Genomic DNA, 24,756 nt, shown 5'->3' with positions numbered 1-24,756 from the left:
GCATCCATGCATATAATACCCACCCCAGCATCCATGCATATAATACCCACCCCAGCATCCATCATATAATACCCACCCCAGCATCCATGCATATAATACCCACCCCAGCATCCATGCATATAATACCCACCCCAGCATCCATCATATAATACCCACCCCAGCATCCATGCATATAATACCCACCCCAGCATCCATGCATATAATACCCACCCCAGCATCCATCATATAATACCCACCCCAGCATCCATGCATATAATACCCACCCCAGCATCCATGCATATAATACCCACCCCAGCATCCATCATATAATACCCACCCCAGCATCCATGCATATAATACCCACCCCAGCATCCATGCATATAATACCCACCCCAGCATCCATCATATAATACCCACCCCAGCATCCATGCATATAATACCCACCCCAGCATCCATGCATATAATACCCACCCCAGCATCCATCATATAATACCCACCCCAGCATCCATGCATATAATACCCACCCCAGCATCCATGCATATAATACCCACCCCAGCATCCATCATATAATACCCACCCCAGCATCCATGCATATAATACCCACCCCAGCATCCATGCATATAATACCCACCCCAGCATCCATCATATAATACCCACCCCAGCATCCATGCATATAATACCCACCCCAGCATCCATGCATATAATACCCACCCCAGCATCCATCATATAATACCCACCCCAGCATCCATGCATATAATACCCACCCCAGCATCCATGCATATAATACCCACCCCAGCATCCATCATATAATACCCACCCCAGCATCCATGCATATAATACCCACCCCAGCATCCATGCATATAATACCCACCCCAGCATCCATCATATAATACCCACCCCAGCATCCATGCATATAATACCCACCCCAGCATCCATGCATATAATACCCACCCCAGCATCCATCATATAATACCCACCCCAGCATCCATGCATATAATACCCACCCCAGCATCCATGCATATAATACCCACCCCAGCATCCATCATATAATACCCACCCCAGCATCCATGCATATAATACCCACCCCAGCATCCATGCATATAATACCCACCCCAGCATCCATCATATAATACCCACCCCAGCATCCATGCATATAATACCCACCCCAGCATCCATGCATATAATACCCACCCCAGCATCCATCATATAATACCCACCCCAGCATCCATGCATATAATACCCACCCCAGCATCCATGCATATAATACCCACCCCAGCATCCATCATATAATACCCACCCCAGCATCCATGCATATAATACCCACCCCAGCATCCATGCATATAATACCCACCCCAGCATCCATCATATAATACCCACCCCAGCATCCATGCATATAATACCCACCCCAGCATCCATGCATATAATACCCACCCCAGCATCCATCATATAATACCCACCCCAGCATCCATGCATATAATACCCACCCCAGCATCCATGCATATAATACCCACCCCAGCATCCATCATATAATACCCACCCCAGCATCCATGCATATAATACCCACCCCAGCATCCATGCATATAATACCCACCCCAGCATCCATCATATAATACCCACCCCAGCATCCATGCATATAATACCCACCCCAGCATCCATGCATATAATACCCACCCCAGCATCCATCATATAATACCCACCCCAGCATCCATGCATATAATACCCACCCCAGCATCCATGCATATAATACCCACCCCAGCATCCATCATATAATACCCACCCCAGCATCCATGCATATAATACCCACCCCAGCATCCATGCATATAATACCCACCCCAGCATCCATCATATAATACCCACCCCAGCATCCATGCATATAATACCCACCCCAGCATCCATGCATATAATACCCACCCCAGCATCCATCATATAATACCCACCCCAGCATCCATGCATATAATACCCACCCCAGCATCCATGCATATAATACCCACCCCAGCATCCATCATATAATACCCACCCCAGCATCCATGCATATAATACCCACCCCAGCATCCATGCATATAATACCCACCCCAGCATCCATCATATAATACCCACCCCAGCATCCATGCATATAATACCCACCCCAGCATCCATGCATATAATACCCACCCCAGCATCCATCATATAATACCCACCCCAGCATCCATGCATATAATACCCACCCCAGCATCCATGCATATAATACCCACCCCAGCATCCATCATATAATACCCACCCCAGCATCCATGCATATAATACCCACCCCAGCATCCATGCATATAATACCCACCCCAGCATCCATCATATAATACCCACCCCAGCATCCATGCATATAATACCCACCCCAGCATCCATGCATATAATACCCACCCCAGCATCCATCATATAATACCCACCCCAGCATCCATGCATATAATACCCACCCCAGCATCCATGCATATAATACCCACCCCAGCATCCATCATATAATACCCACCCCAGCATCCATGCATATAATACCCACCCCAGCATCCATCATATAATACCCACCCCAGCATCCATGCATATAATACCCACCCCAGCATCCATCATATAATACCCACCCCAGCATCCATGCATATAATACCCACCCCAGCATCCATCATATAATACCCACCCCAGCATCCATGCATATAATACCCACCCCAGCATCCATCATATAATACCCACCCCAGCATCCATGCATATAATACCCACCCCAGCATCCATGCATATAATACCCACCCCAGCATCCATCATATAATACCCACCCCAGCATCCATGCATATAATACCCACCCCAGCATCCATCATATAATACCCACCCCAGTATCCATCATATAATATCGCAGTAGGCTTAGATTATTTGTGATTTTATACCCACCCCAGCATCCATGCATATAATACCCACCCCAGCATCCATCATATAATACCCACCCCAGTATCCATCATATAATATCGCAGTAGGCTTAGATTATTTGTGATTTTAAAAGGTTAGACTGGAACGGAGATAGATTCTTCTTGGAGTTATCAAACACCCACTAAAACGCAGTCAGCTTTTCAGGGTTTATCCCAACATCTCTGGTGTGGGGCTCATATTAACTCCTCACCAAGATAACCTAGTTCATTATGTATTTCTCCTTTCTCAGGAGCACTTTTCTATACAGCTATCCTAAGTCAAAAGTCAAACTACAAATCTTTCACTTGGCAATGCCCGTTGTTTGTCTTCAACTTACAACAAAAGAAAGCAAGCTCCAGAACACTAACAAACCGAAGCCCCACTGTTTTGGAACCCAGCGTGCTATAGAAGCTAAAGAAATAAAATTCTATTAGTACTGCAAAAAACACCTTCATTCTAAAGCCAAGCTTCAAAAGCAAGTTTTAGAAGAAATCACCATAGCTACAGAAATACTTACAAGTTAATAATCAACTTCAGACACACAGAAAACCTAACCACAGTACGAAGTGTAAAACCTGCACCTACACCTCCCCCCTCGCCTCCATCTAAGGCTCCAAAGGATTCTTCCACTTTCGGCAGAGATTTTCCTGAACTTCCACACATGTCACCTACTGTGTCCGTTGCTCTCGATGTGATCTCCTCTACATTGGGGAGACAGGATGCCAACTTATGGAATGTTTCAGGGAACATCTCTGGGACACTGCCCTGTGGCCGAACACTTCAACTCCCCCTCCCTTCTGCCAAGGACATGCAGATCCTGGGCCTCCTCCACCGCCAGATTCTAGTCACTCGATACCTGGAGGAAGAACGCCTCATCTTCCACCTTGGAACCCTCCAACCACACAGGATCAATGTTGATTTCACCAGTTTCCTCATCTCCTCTCCCTCCACCTTATCCCAGATCTAACCCTCCAACCAGGCACCGCCTTCTTAAACTATCCTACCTGTCCATCTTTTTTCCCACCTATCTGCTCCAAGACCTCTCACCTTCACCCCCACCTTCATTCACCTTTCCCAATCCCAGCTACCTTCCCCCCAGCCCCATCCCTCTGCCATTTATTTATCAGCTCCCTTGGTCCTCCCCCACATTCCTGATAAAGAGCTTATGCTCGAAAAGTCAACTCTCCCGCTCTTCAGATGCTGCCTGACCAGCTGTGCTTTTCCAGCGCCACACTTTTTGACTTTGATAGCAGGTCATCGATTGAAATTGTTTGCTCCACTCCACTCACTTGATACTGACAGACCTGCTGAATGTTCACAGCATTTCCTGTTTTCAGATGTCCACATGGTATTTTGCTTTTGTTCCACTGTCGCCCATTAGCATTTCATTTCAATGTTCCTCAAACAGTCATCTGGCCAAGGCCTCTGTTTCCATGGCAACAGTGAACTTAAGCATTGAAGGCATTGATTTTCTTGAACGTTAAGTGAGGTTCTCGTGGGTATATTAATTTACTAGGGCCAGTAGCGCTTAAAAAAATGGGAATCTAAACTCAATTATTCCAAATGATTATCTTCATGTTTCAGATTTTGACATTGCCTAGAGATGTGAGTAAATTTGAATCATCACATCATTCTGAACTTCTGTGACCATCACCTGCATTTATATTGTACTATGTCAAAAATGCAATATCCCAGGTGATGATCAAAATCGTGGAAACCTAACCTTTCTTTTCCAAAATAAATGCTAAATAATTTAGCAATGGACCATCTTGGGATAGGATATCTGGTTCTATTTCAAAATTGTATTATCATTGCACCTACTGGCTATCCAGGGTACCAAGGACATCTGTAGTTCCACAAAGCCATGGAATTCTCTAAAGAACCAACTTAGCTTGGATCCGACTGCAGAATGCATCAAAATAAACCTGACAAATAATCATTCACACTGAAAATTCTCATCATTGTGACAAATTGCAAACTATGGAATGATAAAATGGAAACTTAATTCTGATAATCAGTGGTTTCGACGGGTGGGTGGATAGGAAGTAACGAAACATGTTTCAGTGTTTTGATAACTGTGTGTATATTGTCCACATGGAGCTACCATATATACTTATACCAACAGAGGAAGTAGATTAAAAAGGATCCATGTTTTAATTACACTTGCCGCAGTTCAGTTTCTTGTGGAATGTTGCCAAATCTTGCCTTCTACGCATGAAATCCATACTTGGTACATTCAGAACACTTTCCAACATAGAGCATTGTAAAGGTGCGATCTTCCTCATGGATTTCTTAATGGTTCGGAACTTAAAGCGTCATTAGAATTTAATCAAATACAACTGCAGTTAGTACCTTTACTATAGTAAAGATATCAACACACATCACTAACAGGTCATCAGACAAAATCAGGAGAGATTAGGACTGAAGTTGTAATGTGTTGCAAGAAGTCTACCTTAAAAAGAGAGGTGGAGAGTGTTCTGGGGTAGAATTACAGGAGGTTACAGTCTCAGCTACTAAAGACGCAAAAGCCAACAACAGGGAAATGAAAATCAAAAATGAGGAAAAATGCAGAAATCTTGGAGAGATATCAGAGGTGCAACACTATACAGGATTTGGAAACAAGTATGCATAATACTTTCTTTAAATAAAAGGGGAGGTCAGCATTCTTTTTGTTGATGGTAGAATTCCTCAGGCTCCTGGCTCATTCATGGAAAAGCCAACAGCTATGCTATTCCATCCCAACTCTCAGAAACTCATTCCAGTTGGAATAGCTTCCAATTTGCTCAATTGAAGAGCTGCTCATCTCGAAGGAGATACCGTCTCAATATTAATCACACACAGACTCGAGTCCAAGTACTACTACAGACTAATTAAGACCGTTTGCAGGTAACAAGTGATATAAATTGAGGAATAGATTCACTCATCACAAAGACCAAATGCTTCCAAACAACCTTGGCTAATAAACATGGATAAATATTGATCTCACCACTAATGGTGGACTGCTTTGCAAATGGTACATGAGTTAATTTCCTGCAATAGGCACGCATCATTAGAAAATGGCCACAATTGCTCAAATGTGGGATACACCAATAGTAGCTCAGTTGACAAACAGAAAATTGTCCACCTTTCTCAATTGTTCCTCCCCCACCCCGCCCACTCTCCCAAAGAAATGGGTGTCTACCCATTTTGAGGAGGATCCATTCATACCATAGACACAAATGTAAACATATCATGTTGAATTAAAAAGTTTACCTTTTTAAAATCGAAAAATGTTCCCGGGGCTTTGCACAGGATGATAAAATCAGACATAATGTAAGCCAAAAGAAATTACCAAAAACAAGGGACAGAGGAGGATTTCCGGAGCATGGGACCAAGGTGTTTAAAGATTGTCAACATGATTAAAGTTGACACAACCCCATAAGTGGAAGAAGGTAGAGATACAATATGATGTGAATACAAGAGGTATGATTAATGAGCTTGCAGATGACACCAAATTTGGAGGTGCACTGAACAGTGAAGGTGGTTATCTCAGAATACAACAGGATCTTGATCAGATGGGCCAATGGGCTGCTGACTGGCAGATGGAGTTTAGTTTAGATAAATGTGAGGTGCTGCATTTTGGAAAGGGAAATCAGGGCAGGACTTATACACTTAATGGTAAGGTTTTGGGGAGTGTTGCTGAACAAAGAGACCTTGGAGTATAGGTTTATAGCTCCTCAAAAGTGGTGTTGCAGGTAGATAGGGTAGTGAAGAAGGCTTGTTTTCCTTTACTGGTCAGAGTATTGAGTACAGGAGTTGGGAGGTCATGTTGCAGCTGTACAGGACATTGATTAGGCCACTTTTGGAATATTGTGTGCAATTCTAGTCCCCCTGCTTTGGAAGGCTGTTGTGAAACTTGAAATGGTTCAGAAACGATTTACAAGGATGTTGCCAGGGTTGGAGGGTTTGAGCTATAGGGAAAGGCTGAATAGACCCACGCTGCTTTCCCTGGAGCATCAGAGGCTGAGGGCTGACCTTATAGAGGTTTATAAAATCATGAGGGGCATGAATAGGGTAAAGAGATAAGGTCTTTTCCCTCAGTTGGGGCAAGTCCAGAACTAAAGGTTTGGGGTGAGAGGGGAAAGATTTAAAAGGGACCTAATGGGCAACTTTTTTGCGCAAAGGGTGGTGCATGTACAGAATAAGTTGCTGGGGAAGTGGAGGAAGCTGGTACAATGACAATATTTAATAGGCATCTGGGTAGGTATATGAATAGGAAGGGTTTAGAGGGATATGGGACTAGATTAATTTAGGATATCTGGTCAGCATGTATGAGTTGGACTGAAGGGTCTGTTTCCATGTTGTTCATCTCTATGACTGTATATGTAGAGCCAGAAGGGGTTACAAAGTTAGGGAGGAAGTGGAGACCTGGAACAATTGTAAAAATGAAGGAAAATGAAAAATTAACAAAATAGGCTTTCCTGGACCAGGAGCCGAGTTCAGTTGGAAGAGTGATAAAGGAAGTAGGGGTGCACATAGAAATTTAGATGAACAAGATTCCAGAGAATGAACCTTTGGAAGCCAGCCTAGACATAAATGAAAATGTAAAATCTGTAAGAAAGAAAAAGCAACACAGTTCAGAATGGATCAGAATGGATTAAAGGCATATTTACTTTCTCAGACCCATCTTCCAATGATACACAGTTAGCGAGACCCTTTTCACCAAAAACTGAACAGAGAAAACCAATGGGTTTGTTCAAGAGATTCATTATCCGTTCTTTACTGTTCAATCACAAGAAGTATACTAGTGTAGTGCTTTCAATACTGTTGTAGTTTTCAGCTTATTTAAAATGCCTTATAGACAAATTAAGTCACAACAAGGAATCTTTATGATGACTGTCCAACAAGGTTGGAGTCAGAAGTGTGATGGAATACTTCTCATTTGCCTGGATAAATGCAGCTCCAAGAATGTTCAAGTCATTCAGCAACAGTGAGAACAAAGCAGCCCACATTTCACATCCCAATCACTACCCTGAACATTAACTCCCTTCACCACCAGTACAGTGCTGTGTACCATCTACAAGATGCATGACACCAAGTCACCAAGCCTTCTCCATCAACAGCATCTCTCAAACAAGTGACCTCTACCATCCCAAAAGACAAGGGCAGGAGATACATGGGAAGGCTTCCATTTGTAAGATCACAACATCATCCTGACTTTGAAATATAGTCACCTTTCCTTCACCCTCACTGGGTCAAACTCCAGGTACTCCCTAACTCTGGCCTCAGCTCGATCACATGAACTGCTGGCTCACCTGCACCACCTTCTCAAGGTATTAAATGTTGGTCAAGTTGGTATTGCCCATATCATCTGGAGGAATGATAATCCTTTATTCTATCAGTTTAATGGGGTGACAACAAGTCCAATTCATTAAATAGATTGGCTTCACTTACATTGACAGTTGCTCAAGGAAATTGCTTGTATCTCATCTCTGACTCCATAATTACTGGACACCTGTGAACATCAAGGAGCATTTTTAATCCTGTTAATGGTTTTTCATGTTTTTGAACATCTTTGGACTATCGCCATTTGCTGTAACCTTCCCTGTAAAGATTGTGTGTAATGGTGTACATCAGAAGATCTTGCATTTGAATTTTCTGATGAAATATTCACTGGACAATGTTAGTACAGATTGAACTTCAAAAGATTTCACTTCTCACTCTAACTGCAAAGGACACGGTGTTCAAAATTAATTACTTCAGCTGGAGGCATGGAATTAGGAGACAGTCAAACAATGAAGAGCAATGACTATTTAGGAATCAGGAACTATATAGAGCATTCCAGAACCAAATGCTTGGAGACATCATCATCAGGTGTAACAAGGATCAAATCATCAGTGACAAAAATACAAATGAAATTAGAATTAAAGAATGCCAGGTTAAATCCAGTCATGATGCACCAAGGGTTTATAACTCAACAACAAAAGAATTCAACATTATATACCCAGAAATGATGCTTTCATTGTTATAATAACAGTAAACAGGGACTATCGATATGCAAAGCCCATCATGTTGCATGGACTAAAGTGATTTGCAATTCCCCAAAGTGCCTGCTGCTGTTATCACCTGACGACAGATTGAAGAATGCTTTATGGAGGAAGGGTGCAATATACAAAATCCGTCTGCACTTCCTAAGAGAGTGAAACCAGACAATTAAGTTAGCAACAAAAAACTTGCATCGCTTGTTTAATTCACACCTGCACGATAAATTCACATACTGGAGTTGAAATGTTGACTGCAGAGTATTCAGCCTGAAAAAGCAACAGCGTTACACTCAAGAATACATAAAACAAGGCCGCAGGCAGTAAAAACTCTTTTTTATAAATTGAAGTGAGTTAACTGTACTAAACAATATTGTTGTAACTATCCAAGAGGATGTTAAAAAGGAGACTAATCCCCTCCTTGCTGGGTCAAAACATTGCTTTGAGGTGTTAGATAAAGGCTAAACAACATGCGAAAGAGTATTAAAGTTAGATAAATACTGAACTTGAGAGAATGTGCTTTATTCAGGGAGTGGTTAAAATATGGAACTTGGTCTCACATAGGAATACAGTTGACCTGAATCACTAGAGAGTCCCTTAAATGAACCTGTTAAGTACCAGTTTATAGTCATGTGATTTTTAACTTTGTCCACCCCAGTCCAACACCAGCACCTGCACATTTGTTAAATACGAATGAAAGGAATAGGAGATTATGCTGATAAAAGTAAGAGGAGATTTGTGTGGGTCATAAATGAATGACCATTTTGACAAAATGCCCTACAAATTCTAATTCTATATGAACACAGAAGAAAATGTTCAATTTCATTTTGAAATAGTTGTCATAATTATTCCTTTGCCTGAACAGGAACATCCAAAGTTAAGGACAAGTTATTCAATTGAAATGCAAGCATTTTGTATGATTTGCTTTAATGCATTTGACTGACAGCTGTGACTGAATTCAATATTTGCAGAAATGTTGCCTGGCCCATTTTCTGAATGTGTTCAGCAGCTTAGTTATTCAGTCGCACTGTCTGAGACTTCAACCTTGCTGCATAGGTTGTACACTGCCAAAAAGGTAAAGAACATTTTCTCAGAACTTAAAATATACCTCAATTGAAACCTATTTCCTTCAATATGGAGCTTTATTAAGCATGTGGTTATGAATGTGTGCAATGTTAGTATGAGAGTGTCTAATCAACCATCCCCATTTGATAGTAACATTACTGCTTCTCAAAGCATCTGTTTAAGGTTGCTTGCTTTTCGGACATTGTATTGGTGGTGGTGGTGGTGGTGGTGGAAAAGAAAGCAAGTGTTGTCATGTTTTGCCATCATGACAGAGGCAAGCTTCATGGATACATCTGGTCACTTCACTTGCTAATATTCAGGAAGGCAGAGATAAAGTGTAGGGCTCTATGGCAGCACAATCATTGCGTGGATTATCATGGGACAAGGAGGAAGTCACCTGTGGAAAGCTTTCCTCCAGCCTCAATACACACCCACAAATTCACACTCAAAAAACACTATTCAGCTGTACTTACTGTAGGAAAAGGTTCCGAAGTTCATCCAAGCTCGCTATACACCAGCGAATTTGGACTGGGGACAGGTGTGTCTGTGTGTGTGTGTGTGTCTGTGTCTGTGTAAATTGGTTTAATAGTTCAAGGGCATTGCCCTCAAGGATGTTAAACATTGTAAGAGGTGCCTACAGTCACCACTGGACTCTGCTTGGATCTTTTTTGGGTAGATTTGTTGCCACTAGCCCTTTTTATTGTATTCGCCCAGGGTACAAGCTGTCCAAGTATTGAATGCTGAAGGGTTAACCACAAGGAGGTCTTTGGCAGAAGACACATGTACTTGAATAACAAGAAGTGGTTTATTACATCATAGAGAAGCCGACACATTACATTAGCTTAAACTAGTGAACTATACACATTAGAGACAGCATTAATTGTCTCTAAAGACAGTGACCAAGTCTATGTTACATGGCTATAGATTGTAGAACTGACTAATAATTCAAACTACAAGTGACTACAACAGTCAAACAAGAACTACCAGACTAGAACAGACAGATATTTATATATTATATCAATCAATGGTCAGAGCTATTCCAAAGTTTCCTTGTTAAACCTTTTGGCTTTCAGAACAATGGAGATGTACAGCACAGAGACAGACCCTTCAGTCCAACTCATCCACGCTGACCAGATATCCTAAATTAATCTAGTCCATTTGTCAACATTTGGTCCATATACGCATCCAGATGCCTTTTAAATGTTGCAATTGTACCAACCTCCACCACTTCCTCTGGCAGCTCATTCCATACACACACCAGCCTCTGCTTTGAAACATTGGCAAAGTCCATTATTTATTTGGGGCAATGTCATATTGTTCTTTGACATAATGTTGAGTTTGAGGAGGCCAGAACCACTGAGTGGTATGTTCCCATTATGAACGGCATTTATGAACCAACTGAGTTATAATAACCTGGCATGTTAAAATAATCACACACGCAAGCTGTGGCTCAGTCAATATGGTTCTTTCCTCTATGTCAGTAGTTCATGGGTTCTAGCACCACTCCACAGACTCGGGCAGAAAAGCTGATATCTTGGTAAGATCCTGACAGAGTCCTGAATGTGGACTGGTTCCCCAGCTGACCCATCATCTCAGCCTGCTCATGCTTCACCGAGCTCATCTCCACACACCTTGATACTGTCCTATTCCCTCCGGTCCAGGAACTCCCCAGAAAAGTTTGCGATACAACCCAGGGCCCCCACTTCCTCCAAGACTTTCACTTCCCTGGGCCCCAATGCCTCATTTTCACGATGGACATCCAGTCCTTATACACCTCCATCCGCCATGACCAGGACCTCCAAGCCCTCTGTTTCTTCCTCTCCTGATGTCCCCATCAGTACCCTTCCACTGACACTCACTTTCTTTTGGCTGAACTGGTCCTCACCCTCAACAATTTCTCCTTCCAATCTTCCCACTTCTTCCAGATGAAAGGGGTAGGCAGACGAAAGGGGCAACATGGTGGCTCAGTGGTTAGCACTGCTGCCTCACAGTGCCAGGGACTTTGGTTTAATTCCTGTCTCAGGCAACTGTCTGTGTGGAGTTTGCACATGTCTGCGTGGGTTTCCTCCAGGTGCTCCGGTTTCCTCCCACAGTCCAAAGATTTGCAGGTTAGGTGAATTGGCCATGTTAAATTGCCCATAGTTTTAGGTGCATTAGTCAGGGGTAAATGTAGGGGAATGGGTCTGGGTGGGCTGCTCTTCGGAGGGTTGGTGTGGACTTGTTGGGCCGAAGGGCCTGTTTCCACACTGTAGGGAATCTAATCTAAGCTAAGATAATCTAATCTAGCAGTGCTTCACCCGGAGGCCACCGAAGGTGTTACCTAGTAGGGTAATGAAACATCTGGAAATGAACCTTGCAGCTCAGCGAGTAAACCTACATCCAGGATTTACAAGTATATAGGTCATGCTCTGGGTCTTCCTGAAGTGAGGAAGGATTAATACAGACTCAGTGGAAGTAGACACTGACTGCTCAACATGACATCTCCTGATCCATCAGGGCACAAGCCACTTTCTGGTTCACCGACTTGACCAAGAGATGCCATGGTGGCATCACAGGAAGAAGGGAATTGACCTGGAGTTGTGAATCTTAGTTTCTCCTCAACAACACACTTCTCACTCATTGGAGAACTCATCCAGTCTGACAGATGCCATCCTGGATTCTGAGGCACCATAGCCAACAAGAAGCTCCCATGACACTACTGCAAAGAAGACCAGTGCAAATTTCCTCTCCCAACTCACCCCATGTCCAAGCCAATGCAAACAAATCAAGCAGATTCTCTGGCCATTCTCACATTATTACTTCCAGAACACTGCTGTGTGCAAATTACCTCCTAAATATGGGCCAGCATTAAATGTGTACATTGGTGGCATATTGTAATGTCCCTGGGTTGGTCACCCAAAACCCAATGTTCCAGAACATTGGTTCAACTTTTATATGGCAGATGATGGAATTTAAAGTCAATTAATAAACAGTCAGAACTGTACAGCACAGAAACAGATCCTTTGGGTCAATTCGTCAGCGCCAACCAAATATCCCAACTAATCTACTTCTATTTGCCATCACATACCCTTCTAAACCCTTCCTATGCATATACACATCCAGATGCCTTTTAAATATTATATTTGTACCAGCCTCCACCATTTCCTCTGGCAGCTCATTCCATACACATACCACCCTCTGCGTGAAAAAGTTGCCCCTTAAGTCCCTTTTACATTTTTCTCTTCTCACCTTAAATCTATGCCCTCTACATTTGGACCCCTCTACCCTGGGAAAAAGAGCTTGGTTTATCATCCTCTTCTTGCCCCTCATGATTTTGTAAACTTCTATATTTTCACCTGTCATACTCTGACCCTCCGAGGAAAACAGACTCAGCCTATTCAGACTCTCCCTATAGCTCAAACCCTCCAACCCCAGCAACATACTTGTAAATATTTTCTGCATCCCTTCAAGTTTAACAACATCTCTTCTTTTGCAGGAAAACTAGAATTAAATATAGCATTCCAAAAGTAGCCTAACCAATGTCTTGCAGACTATACTGCTTTACTCCTGATGAAGGGCTTTTGGCTGAAACGTTGATTTTACTGCTCCTTGGATGCTGCCTGAACTGCTGTGCTCTTCCAGCATTACTAATCCAGAATCTGGTTTCCAGCATCTGCAGTCAATGTTTTTACCTTTTTAAAAAGACCATGCTGGGAATCTCAGGGAGTCCCTCTCCCACTGCAACTTCACTGCCTTTATTCCTGATGAAGGGCTTTTGCCCGAAACGTTGATTTCGAAGCTCCTTGGATGCTGCCTGAACTGCTGTGCTCTTCCAGCACCACTAATCCATGCTGGTTTCTTGGCCATTAACTGTTCTAGAAAAAACTCGTCTAGTTCCTCAATACGGAAACCTGCTATTCTTACCCAGTCTGACTTACATGTGACTCCAAATCTACAACAATGCAGCTGACTCTTTGGTGGCTTACTTGGCCATTTCACCCCCAGTTAAGGATGGACAGTAAATGCAGGTTATGTCCACACCACATATAAGAGTAAAAATAGGTAACTGCAAATCAAAAATTACTTTGACAACTGCAAAACACTTTGAGATGCACCAAGATTATGAAATGTGCGCTATGTTTGTTTTCTTTTTCTGTTCTTGCTTAAATTATTGAACACAGTTTGGCAATTTTCTGCGGCAAGGTTTAAAACAATCAGCCTCTGTATTGCTAATCTAATAATCATTGTCATTACATGACCATAAACCCGCTAGTTTGAACTGCCACTGTGAAACATGCTTCATTGCTGCTACTATTTACTTTTGTTTAGAAAAGCTGTTTAATAAATCTGTTAGGTAGTTAAAGACTAAGCTAAATATATGGGTCATGAACCAGGGTTGATAAAAGTCAGGGGTTAAAATAAACATTTATTTTCTAAGTTCAGCACAGATCTAGCCGGTTAAATGAATAAGTGAAAACAAATTCTGGATAAAATTGGCAACTGGAACATACTCATGAAAGAGAGAGAGAAATCTGCTGTTGTGATGGCCTTTAGAAGCAAGTAAATGAGACAGAAATCCCGCCAAAAATGTAGGAATTGAAGCCTTGATCTGACTGTTATCTGGGGATTTGGTATTGTTAAACAGTGAACACACTGCCTCAGTTTAAGATGCTACATCCCTGTGGTTCCAAAGCTTTGAACCATTTAGTTTCAAAAATGGGGTTGTTGACCTTCTAAAAACAAAAAGAGAAAAAAGCAGGATGAGACAAATTCATTATATTTTCCATCACACTGCTCTTCCTCTTAGTTATTTTTCCAGCTGGCTTCTCTCCCTCATGATTCACTTCGCTGCAGTCAGTGTGAAAATGTTATTTCCAGCGTCAAATCGGTTATCAGTCAGGTGCAAAAATAAACCACATTATTAAAAAAAACTTTTTGCCAATTTTATTTTTTTTAATATAATTGGCAAGTCAAAACTTCAGAAGTATAGCAAAACATGGCTGAGTGTGGACTTCAGAAAGAAACAGATACTATACTTTTGCTCCACTCTTGCCTGTTTACTAGTGAAAAAAACACCCAAATAGCCTTTCAAAAAAAAACACATGCCACCTTTGTACAATTAACTATCTCAGTTCTGAATGACCAGGAGAGTGAAAATGCAAGCGATAGAGGACATGTCCAGAGTTAGAGTGCTCCCCGTGCATTTTTAAAGGAAAAGGCAGTCACTCCCACTTTTCCAAATCCACCCTAAAGATGTCACATTGATTGGAAAACGCTAGTGACTATAAATAATTCCCAGATTCCAGATGCTGAAATAGACCATTCCATTGGGTGGGCCGATGGCTCAGTGGTTAGCACTGCTGCCTCACAGTGCCAGGGACCCAGGTTTGATTCCCGCCTTGGTTTGCACATGCCCCCAGTGCCTGCGTGGGTTTCCTCCGGGTGCGCCGGTTTCCTCTGATGGTCCAAAGATGTGCAGGTCAGGTGAATTGGCCATACTAAATTACCCAGTGTTCGGTGCATTCGTCAGGTATAAATATAGGGTAAGGTAATGGGTCTAGGTGGTTATTCTTCGGAGGGTCGGTGTGAACTTGTTGGGCTGAAGAGCCTATTTCTATACTGTAGGAAATCTACTCTAATCATTGTCCAATCAGAAGACCATCAAAGAGTGCAATCTTAGCTCGAGATTTTTATTTTGGATGATAGCGCATTTCATTTCAATAATTCTGTTCCACCAAATGGTGTGTCACTCGGATGGCTAGTTTTTGATGCGGTGTGGGTGCAATCACTGGGTAAAAGTCATCAAGGAGGTCTTGCTTTCTCAACCTTGGTCCTCACCCGAGGCATGGCCATCCGTAGGTTAAACTCACAACCAGAGGCCTCCCTCGAATGGAGAGAGCAGCCCCTAAGGTTCTCTGCGACTATGGCAACTTTGGGGGCTGGTTAGCTCAGTTGGCTGGACAACTGATTTGCAATGACACCAATAGTGTGGGTTGAATTCTGGCAGTGGCTGACATTACTGTGAAAGTTCCACCTTATCAACCTTTCACCTCGCCTTAGATGTGGTGACCCTCAGGTTAAACCACTGCCAATTGTTTCTTTCTTTGAAAGAGTGGTCCTCTGGGTGTATGGCAACTTTAGTTTTTGACATTGATACAGCAATCTGCACCATCCCAGGATGCCCCAGAACCGACTGCAGCTAATTAAATAGTTTTGAAATATGTAGCTTTTTTATTTCGGTGTTGGGGGGAAGATATGACAGCCAATGTACATATCCCAACATTCTATAAACAGATGACCCATTTTTAATATGGTTAAATATGAGACAATGGGGAATGTTCCTGATCTTTCAACAATGCTCCAAATCCCAGCATGTCCAACATGGCAGGAGATGGATCGCAAGCTCAACATCTCAACTGAAACAAATGTGTAGCACTCTCTCAGTACTACAACGGGAGTGGCAACCAAAATAACACACTCAAACCTTTCAAGGGAGGCTTAAACCCATCACCTGATGGTTCAGAAGAAACTACCCACTGAGCCACAGCTGCCACCTCTGTTGAAGTCTTCATATGATGACTGAATAATGATGGTGGTGTGAAGAGAAGAACACAAGTCAGTGAAGTGCGGGAGAGAATGACACCAGGAATTTCACAACTGCCTTCTTCAAGGTGCACCACGTTGTGTTGTGCAACACCTCGTCGGACACCTTTTCAATCCAGTAGCAAATGCTTGAGATTCCAACACTGTCATTGTTGTTTCTGACACAAACCCATCACTTCTGTTGATCGCCTACTCAGATTCCCTTTTAGCCCTTACCTCCTTCCTCTTCCACCACTTGCCCATGCCCTCAGTTCTTCCATTATTTCTCTGTCAAAATACAATCTTTTCAACAAGCTTTTAAACATCCCTCTTCACATACCCTGTTTTGACTGGGTATCCACTTTTGTCAACAGACATTTGTGTACCACCATGGGCAACCTTTTGATATTCAACAGTGGGAAGAGAAAGTGCAATTAACCATGGACTGCAGTCAGGGAGAGGGGAGTCTGGTGGATGGGAGTATATGGCAAATTAGGGCACCTTATTCTCGTAAATTGTCACTGTTTTTAAAGAAAGGAATTATTTTCTCCCCTTTCTTATCTCTGTCATCTTCCTTGATACCCTTCAATGCACTCTGTAATTTCAGAGCAGCGACTTGCCTGGAAAATAGATTGCACGGTGCATGCTCTGTTGAGTTTTTAAACCAATTTCAGAGCAAAATTCATGACTCAAACAGGCAAGGTACCTGTCTCATAAAATGAAAGTTGTACCACTCATTTAAGGCAGCTACCAGAAATGCCTCTATATTGTCTGAGTCAACTGGATTTACTTGGAACTACAACCTAGCAAAATTAGAGATTTTGTTGTCTCATGTTGTACCCAAGAGAAAAGCCAAACACTCAATTTTGCCGACAATGAATTTCAAGAAGGCACAGACACCAATGGGATAATTGAGACGCATCAAGAAATCCCCATGACAAGGTGGGTTAGATGATCTCCGAAGCCAAACCGTTACCATCCGCGTCCTTCCCTTCAATTAGGACGTATTGCTGTATTCACATGCATTCAGACTTCTAACTTAAATTTAACTTTATTGACCATTAATACACCAACAATGAGCTCATTTTGAAGAGGGATGGCTGTCATTCTTAATGTAATCACCAAAATAGCTACCCAGATCGACAATGTATACAGCTACCCAGATTGACAATGTACACAGTTACCCAGATCGACAATGTACACATGCCCACCTTTGTTACACACGTGTTGGCTACAGAATCAGAATGTAATGCCACTGGAGTCCATTAGCCCACTGTGCCCCTACTAGCTCTTTAGCTGAGCTGTCCAATCAACCCACCTTTCTCCCTGCACTATATTTTCCAGAGCTATTTTCAGAAATATTTGTATTCATGTCAAGCAGGTTCACATCTTTAATAAAATGACAAGTAAAACATGCATTTATTCATAGCCAAACAAAGAAAGTTACCTTTTGGCTTGATCTGGCAAAGTAATGACATATCCTTAGGATTACAACAAGAGGGAATCCTCAATGTGGACCTCATGGCCCATGCACTGAGGAGGTGTGCCCTGAGATTTACCAGCATGGTGTCAGGGAAGACAAACTTCAATTATGTAGAGATGGGGGAAGCTTGGGTTGTCCTCCTTAGAGCAGAGAAGGTCAAAAAGGAAGATTTGGTGTCATGAAGAGTTTTTATAAAATAAAAAGACACAGAGAGTTGAATAACCATTACTTTGTGGTGAGTTATGATGATCTGAAATGCACAGCCGACAAAAACAATTACTATAATACAGGCAAAAGACATTAAACCTTTCAGAGCTACAAGAGTAAGAGTAGGGAGTGGGATGAATGGGATAGCCCTATTAAAGGAGCCAGTACAGGCATGATGGGCAGAATGGCCTCTTTTGGAGCTGCATGACTCTGCAATGATACCTTGTAAAACTACATAACAACCACATAAAAGAGTGAGTATGCATATTTTTTTTAGTTTAAGTTACAAAAATAATATCACAACCCCACTGCAGCACTGCAAACAGAGAGATCCTGTGCATTTAATAGATTGTGGAGGTAATTCAATAAAATACACTATTTCCTGAAATAAAAACCAACTAGACTGTTATAAAGATGAACGAGTCACTTGCAGCTGTTCATTTTGCAAATTCTGACACTTAAGAGGTTTTCCCTTCAAGCAGTCCTTAACCTAATATGTAGTCAGGAGAGTAATTTCACATTACCACACTTCACAGTGTATAACAAAGGAATCCATCTATCCCAAAGAAGCAAGCATCTACACCAAGGCCTTTGGCTGTTTCAATCTGACAGAAACATGCTTCAAGTTGTCATGAAACATGTTTAGTCACAGCCATCTAGTCCTCAGCCCATTAAGATTAAACACAACAGGCTTATTAAGTCAATGCATTCAGCAATGTGATATTTATATTACACAGAATCTTCAATAATGAAGACTTGTTTAACTTAACTAAATGCCATTGTAACAGGAGGCCCATTTCATCAGGGGTTAGCTTGAGTTAAAGAAAAGTACATGTAGATCATAAGATAAACAATAAATCTGACTGCTGGACTAGGGTTGGGATGTAGCAAATGTAGCAGTGATCCTGGCAAATCCTTCAGGCATTGCTTTCCTTTAGTTTGAAGATCCGAGCACTGTGAGCATATAAAAGAAATGGTTGAATGCAAAGCCTTATAGTAAAAACAAAGTGTACCATAAAAAGATAATTGGAAAATTAACTCAACTGTGGGAAGCCATGTTGTTGTGGGCAGCCGTGTAAAAAAAAAAGGAAATGAAATTGCCTTGGATTGGTGAAGAGTAAATACTCAGAAGCATAATTTTGCTCTGGTTTTTAAATCCACAATTCTTTGCTGTTCTTTATGTTCAGTTCATCATATCTTGAAGGGATTCCATTGTTTCATGATGCAGGTACCACTATCCATCTTGAAAGCAGCTATCCACTTTCAAAACCTTATTTCTGAGGTGATGTGAATGTGATGCATAACACTAGTTCCCTCCATCAACAGTACTTTTGCTTTGTTCTCCATTGAAAATAAATTCAATACATTGTCAAATCTTTCATTAGACAGTAGTAAACTTGCATAACTCAAGTGCATCTGAAGGGAAAGTACAGCACTAGATGGAATGAATTATTTGTTATGGTAAGTGCTATAATTAAGATATTCATTTCAAAAAGGCAATACAAATAAGTCATTAATTACTCGGCAGACATAAATTATGTGGTTCATTTAAGAGATGAAAATTTACAACCATAAAATAAAATATTACTAACTGAAGAACCTAGTAAGTATGATATAAAAAGGAATGTTCTGTCAGTTTTACTGTCAGTCCTGCCTGGACTCCATTCCACTGCAGCCACAATTAACTTTTCCAAAATGAACATTCCAAGGTCATCAAAGGCCATTTGATTTAATGCTGCTAATTTTTTAAACAATGCTAAAATGTGACATAATATGTTAACAAAACACACAAAGTTTCCAATACATTGCACTCCACTAATAACTGCGCAGACTTCATTTGAGTGGAGTTAACTTATTTTAATGTAATATTTCACTTGTGGTGCTTCTACAAGAGAGTAATCATCTTCATGCTTTTCAGATGATCCAGGGTACGCAAGAATGCAAGTAGGAATCATTTTCAGCAATAGATTGTATGAGAAATGAACAGCAATGATGAACATTCTAGCAATAAACTCCTTAAAATATTCAAATTTAAAACTAAAACAGAATACTGAATGCTCCCATAAGACAAAGGCAAAGCTGCTGAGCAAAGAAAATCTGAAACAATGGAAACATTTAAATGCATTACTTTATACGGCACATTTTACCATCTCTGTGACTACTTTCAATGTTTCATTTGGAAGCTGGTGCCTGTCAGTGCAGTACTGTGAGGCTGCTGCACTGTCAGCCTGGACTGTGTTTTCAAATCCCATTCCTTGAAATTGAACTCAATTTTCTAACTCAGAAAGAAGAGTGCTACCAATGGAATCAACTCTTGGATTGATTTCCTTCTCCAACAACTCCAACAAGGACTGCACTAAACACTATATAGGACAAACAGGAAGACAGCTAACAATCCGCACACATGAACATCAACTAGCCACGAAACGACACGACCAGCTATCCTTAGTAGCCACACACGCAGACAACAAGCAACATGAATTCGACTGGGACAACACTACTATCATAGGGCAAGCCAGACAGAGAACAGCCAGGGAATTCCTACAGGCATGGCATTCATCCACAAACTCCATCAACAAACACATCGACCTGGACCCAATATACCAACCACTACAGCGGACAGCTGAAACTGACAACCGGAAGCGGCAGGGACAGACCACTATAAACACCGGAGGAAACATCAAAGAAGCGCTTTGCAGGAGGCTCCCAAGCACTGATGATGTCGCCTAGCCAGGGGACGAAACGTTTGCAACAAAAACTTCCAGCTCGGCGAACAGAACCACAACAACGAGCACCCGAGCTACAAATCTTCGCACAAACTTTGAACTCTTTATTTGTGCAAAAATGGGCCTCACGTCAACGATCTCTGATCAATATTCCCAATCTCTCATCCAGTTACTCAGTAGATCAGTACAATATACAGAATATTAAAACATGCAATCAAAATATCTGTTTATTGCGCCAATGTATTACCTGCTTGATTCATGTGTGGTGGACAATTTCCAAGTCATCCCTATTACAAACAGAACAAATACCTCAAACATGCAAACATAATGTTAACTTGACAGCACCTTCCAAACCCATGACTTCCACAACTAAAAAGGACAACAATAGTCAGTGCACATGAAAAGTCTTAATTTTCTGGGTCCCCAATTCAGAACAATGGACACTGAATCCAATTGCTTAAAAAGGTTTTGGCACCACATCAGAAAGGAAATAGTTTGCGCAGAATGTTCAGATATTATTCAGTAACTGTTTGTAGGTTTGGGTTTAAATCCAGACAAATAAAATCTGTGGAACATACCTCAGATGAAATGTTCAGAACCACGAGTGAAACAAGTTCTGGCTGCCTAGCATTCACCTTCTCTGAAATATGACTCCACGGTACAAAAAAACCGACGGACTTCTCTGTTCTTGTGAAAAAGTGTAAAGGAAACTGGCAGAAGCAGGCATTAAAATTATAGGGAGCAGAGGCTACTTCAGTTTGACAGGTTGTTCGAAACAAAAGCAAACAGCTTACAAAAGGAGAACCACGATCACAGGATCTGATGGTACTAAGGATTGGATTCCCAACAAATGGCCTACAACAATTTAAATTTTATATAAAGTTTCCTGCATTAAAGGACAATGTCAGAGAAACTCCAACACAAAAATTCATTCAACTTATTAAACCAGAATCAGCGCTGGTTCTTAAATGAAGCTCTTTGGCTGGATAAACTTGCAGCCAATAACTTGACATTTATTTGGCCAACACAGGAAGAAATTATGGAAAAAATTATTTAGCACTACAACCAAAGCACCACAAGCAAAATAAAAAGTGAAAACGGCATGCAAATGAAGCTATTCAACAATAAAAAAGCATTATCAAGAAGAAACTAATGCTAACCATCAGTCTGTCGATACAAAGCAGTGTCTCTGTAATACTTTTCCATTTTTATTGGGCTCCATCATTCAACAAATAGAAAAGGAAATACAATACAAGAACAGGCACTCTGGCCAACTAAGACTGATCCTAATCCTTTTTTATTGCTACTTATTGTTCATATGCAGATTCTATACCTCAGTTCACTTCCCACTTGTGTCTATCAAGGTAAATAAGAAATACACAACATTTCTAATAAGGTAGATATTATTTCTCATGGTCCACATGTTCAAACTATTTTTGAAAGCATTACAAATGCAATCTTTCTTGTCCTTAGTTTGAAACTAATAGAATGCAGTGAACCTATCTTTACTAGATTGAAACTGGACAGGATAAATAATTTCCCTTAGCCCTTACTCTATAATTTTTAACATGCATGATTGCTTCATCAGCATTGCCATTGAAATAATCTGAAATTACATTGCCGCTCAGCTGTCAATTTAGTTAGTAGAACACTGCTACCAGGAAATATCAAATATGACCAGCTTGTACGTACGTGTGTATACACACACACACACACATCTTCACCCTTTTTGTCAAGCCATGCTCAGACAGCCTAAGTTTAAGCAGTGATGGTACCATATTCCCTTTCTGTCCCAGCATCCTTTGTACAGAATGTGAGTTGTTGCTGATGTTAATTGAATGCATTCTTTCCAGCAGAAAGATGTGATGGGTGGATAAAGATGCATAAATGAGCAATAGAATGCACTGCCTAAACCCGTCTGACAGTTTCATCCAAGGTCACACTCAAAATACCATGCGAGAATTGTAAAAAACACTACATTGGACAAACAGACAGAAAACTAGCCACTAGGATACACGAACACCAACTAGCCACAGAAAGACATGATCCTCTCTCACTAGTATCATTACATACGGATGAGAAAGGACACCACTTCGACTGGGACAACACATTAATCCTAGGTCAAGCCAAACAAAGACATGCATGAGAATTCCTAGAAGCATGGCATTCCAACCAGAACTCTATCAACAAACACATCGAGTCAGACCCTATCTACCACCCCCGAGAAAAAGAACAACAAGTGACTTCACCACAAGAAATGACATCACCAACTGAAAGAAACCCAAACATATAAATAGTAAGCAGGAGTTATCAGCAGTACTTCGCCTGAGGCCCACTGAAGATGTGACCTAGTAGGGTGACGAAGCGTCTGGAAATGAACCTTCCAGCTCAGTGAGCAACCCTACATCCATAACCTCAACTTGAGCTACAAATCTTCTCAAAACTCACACTCAAACCTGAAGGAAACTAGAAGACAGCATCCCTAATCCTTCCGTAGGCCACCTGCAGCAACCAGTTTATTGGTTAAGAGAGGAGTGCACAGCTCAGTGTGAATACAGTTAGATATAATATTTAAAATCAATCATTGACAGTTCAAATTCTAGTTGATCAGTGGCGGTCTCTTTGTGATACCTGTGAAATTTTTTTTTGGTTGTGTATCTCGAAACCTTCACTATACCTTCTAAAGTGGAGGTAAGTGCTATCTCCTGAAGACAGATACCTCTTCACTAGACAGTTAGCTGCAGAATCCATTGAGCACTTTGGCTGCATTTTAATGAACCTTAAGTTTTTCAATACATATTTGTCACCATAATGATAAAATATTGACAAATATCCTTTTGAATGCAATCTGATTTTAATACCTGGGACCTTCATGAATGGAAATTCTCTTTCCTTTTTAAAACCCATTCCTTGAAAAGGACCGCAATTAGTTTGACCATACTGGTTAACAAAAGTGGAATTAATGAAACTTCTGAACAGTGGTTAGCACTGCTGCCTCACAGTGCCAGAGACCTGGGTTCAATTCCCACCTCGGACAACTGTGTGTGGAGTTTGCACATTCTCCCCGTGTCTGCGTGGGTTTCCTCTGGGTGCTCTGGTTTCCTCCCACAGTCCAAAGATGTGCAGGTTAGGTGAATTGGCCATGCTAAATTGCCCGTAGTATTAGGTGAAGGAGTAAATGTAGGGGAATGGGTCTGGGTGGGCCGCTCTTCAGAGGGTCGGTGTGGACTTGTTGGGCCAAAGGGCCTGTTTCCACACTGTAAGTAATCTAAACTAATATCAAAATTTTAATCAAACAATGAGGAAACTCATCTATCCAGTCAAACATGAAACTGCCCTCATTTCCTTTTCTATTTTCCCTATATGGGAAGTTTCACATATCACACATTTACATTTCATAGTTTGGAGTTTTTTTTAATGTGCTTTTCTGCTCTCCAAAGCAACCATCCAAAGTGTATCTGATTATCCCTATGGTCATAATGTGAAGGTGGCAGTGTTGGACTGATGTGGACAAAGTCAGAAGTCATATGACACCAGGTTATAGTCCAACAGGTTTATATGGAGTCACAAGCTTTCAGAGCTCCTTTGTCCCTGTGGAAGGTGGAAAAGGGCGGGGGGTGAAGGGGTTTCCTTAGCTTTGTTGTCATTAAAAATGTTCAAATCTCTGCTGTGTAACTAGAATTGAAATGCCCATCAGCTATGATTAAATGGCGGAGTGGACTCGATGTGCCTTACTTCCACTCCTACATCTTATGGTGTTATGGGTCTAACTGAACTGAAATATGATGACTCTCCACCC

The 24,756-nt window shown here is 41.4% G+C and overlaps 1 protein-coding gene across 3 annotated transcripts in view; it reads right to left on the bottom strand.

Annotated features, from left to right (window-relative positions):
• The window catches only part of nkain1 (sodium/potassium transporting ATPase interacting 1), a 550,449-nt gene that overhangs the window by 510,089 nt on the left and 15,604 nt on the right, over nt 1-24,756 (bottom strand). Inside the window, exon 1 of one of the 3 annotated variants that reach the window (XM_043717292.1) lies at nt 8,329-8,409. The exons of the other annotated variants lie outside the window; for them this stretch is intronic. The gene's annotated coding sequence lies outside the window, so the exon portion shown is untranslated. Of the gene's footprint in view, nt 1-8,328; nt 8,410-24,756 lie in introns of those variants that run through there. 3 annotated transcript variants of the gene reach the window in all.

The sequence above is a fragment of the Chiloscyllium plagiosum genome, chromosome 27 (genome assembly GCF_004010195.1).
Source record: "Chiloscyllium plagiosum isolate BGI_BamShark_2017 chromosome 27, ASM401019v2, whole genome shotgun sequence".
NCBI classification, from domain to species: Eukaryota; Metazoa; Chordata; class Chondrichthyes; order Orectolobiformes; family Hemiscylliidae; genus Chiloscyllium; species Chiloscyllium plagiosum.
This window is presented reverse-complemented; position numbering and strand designations above follow the sequence as displayed.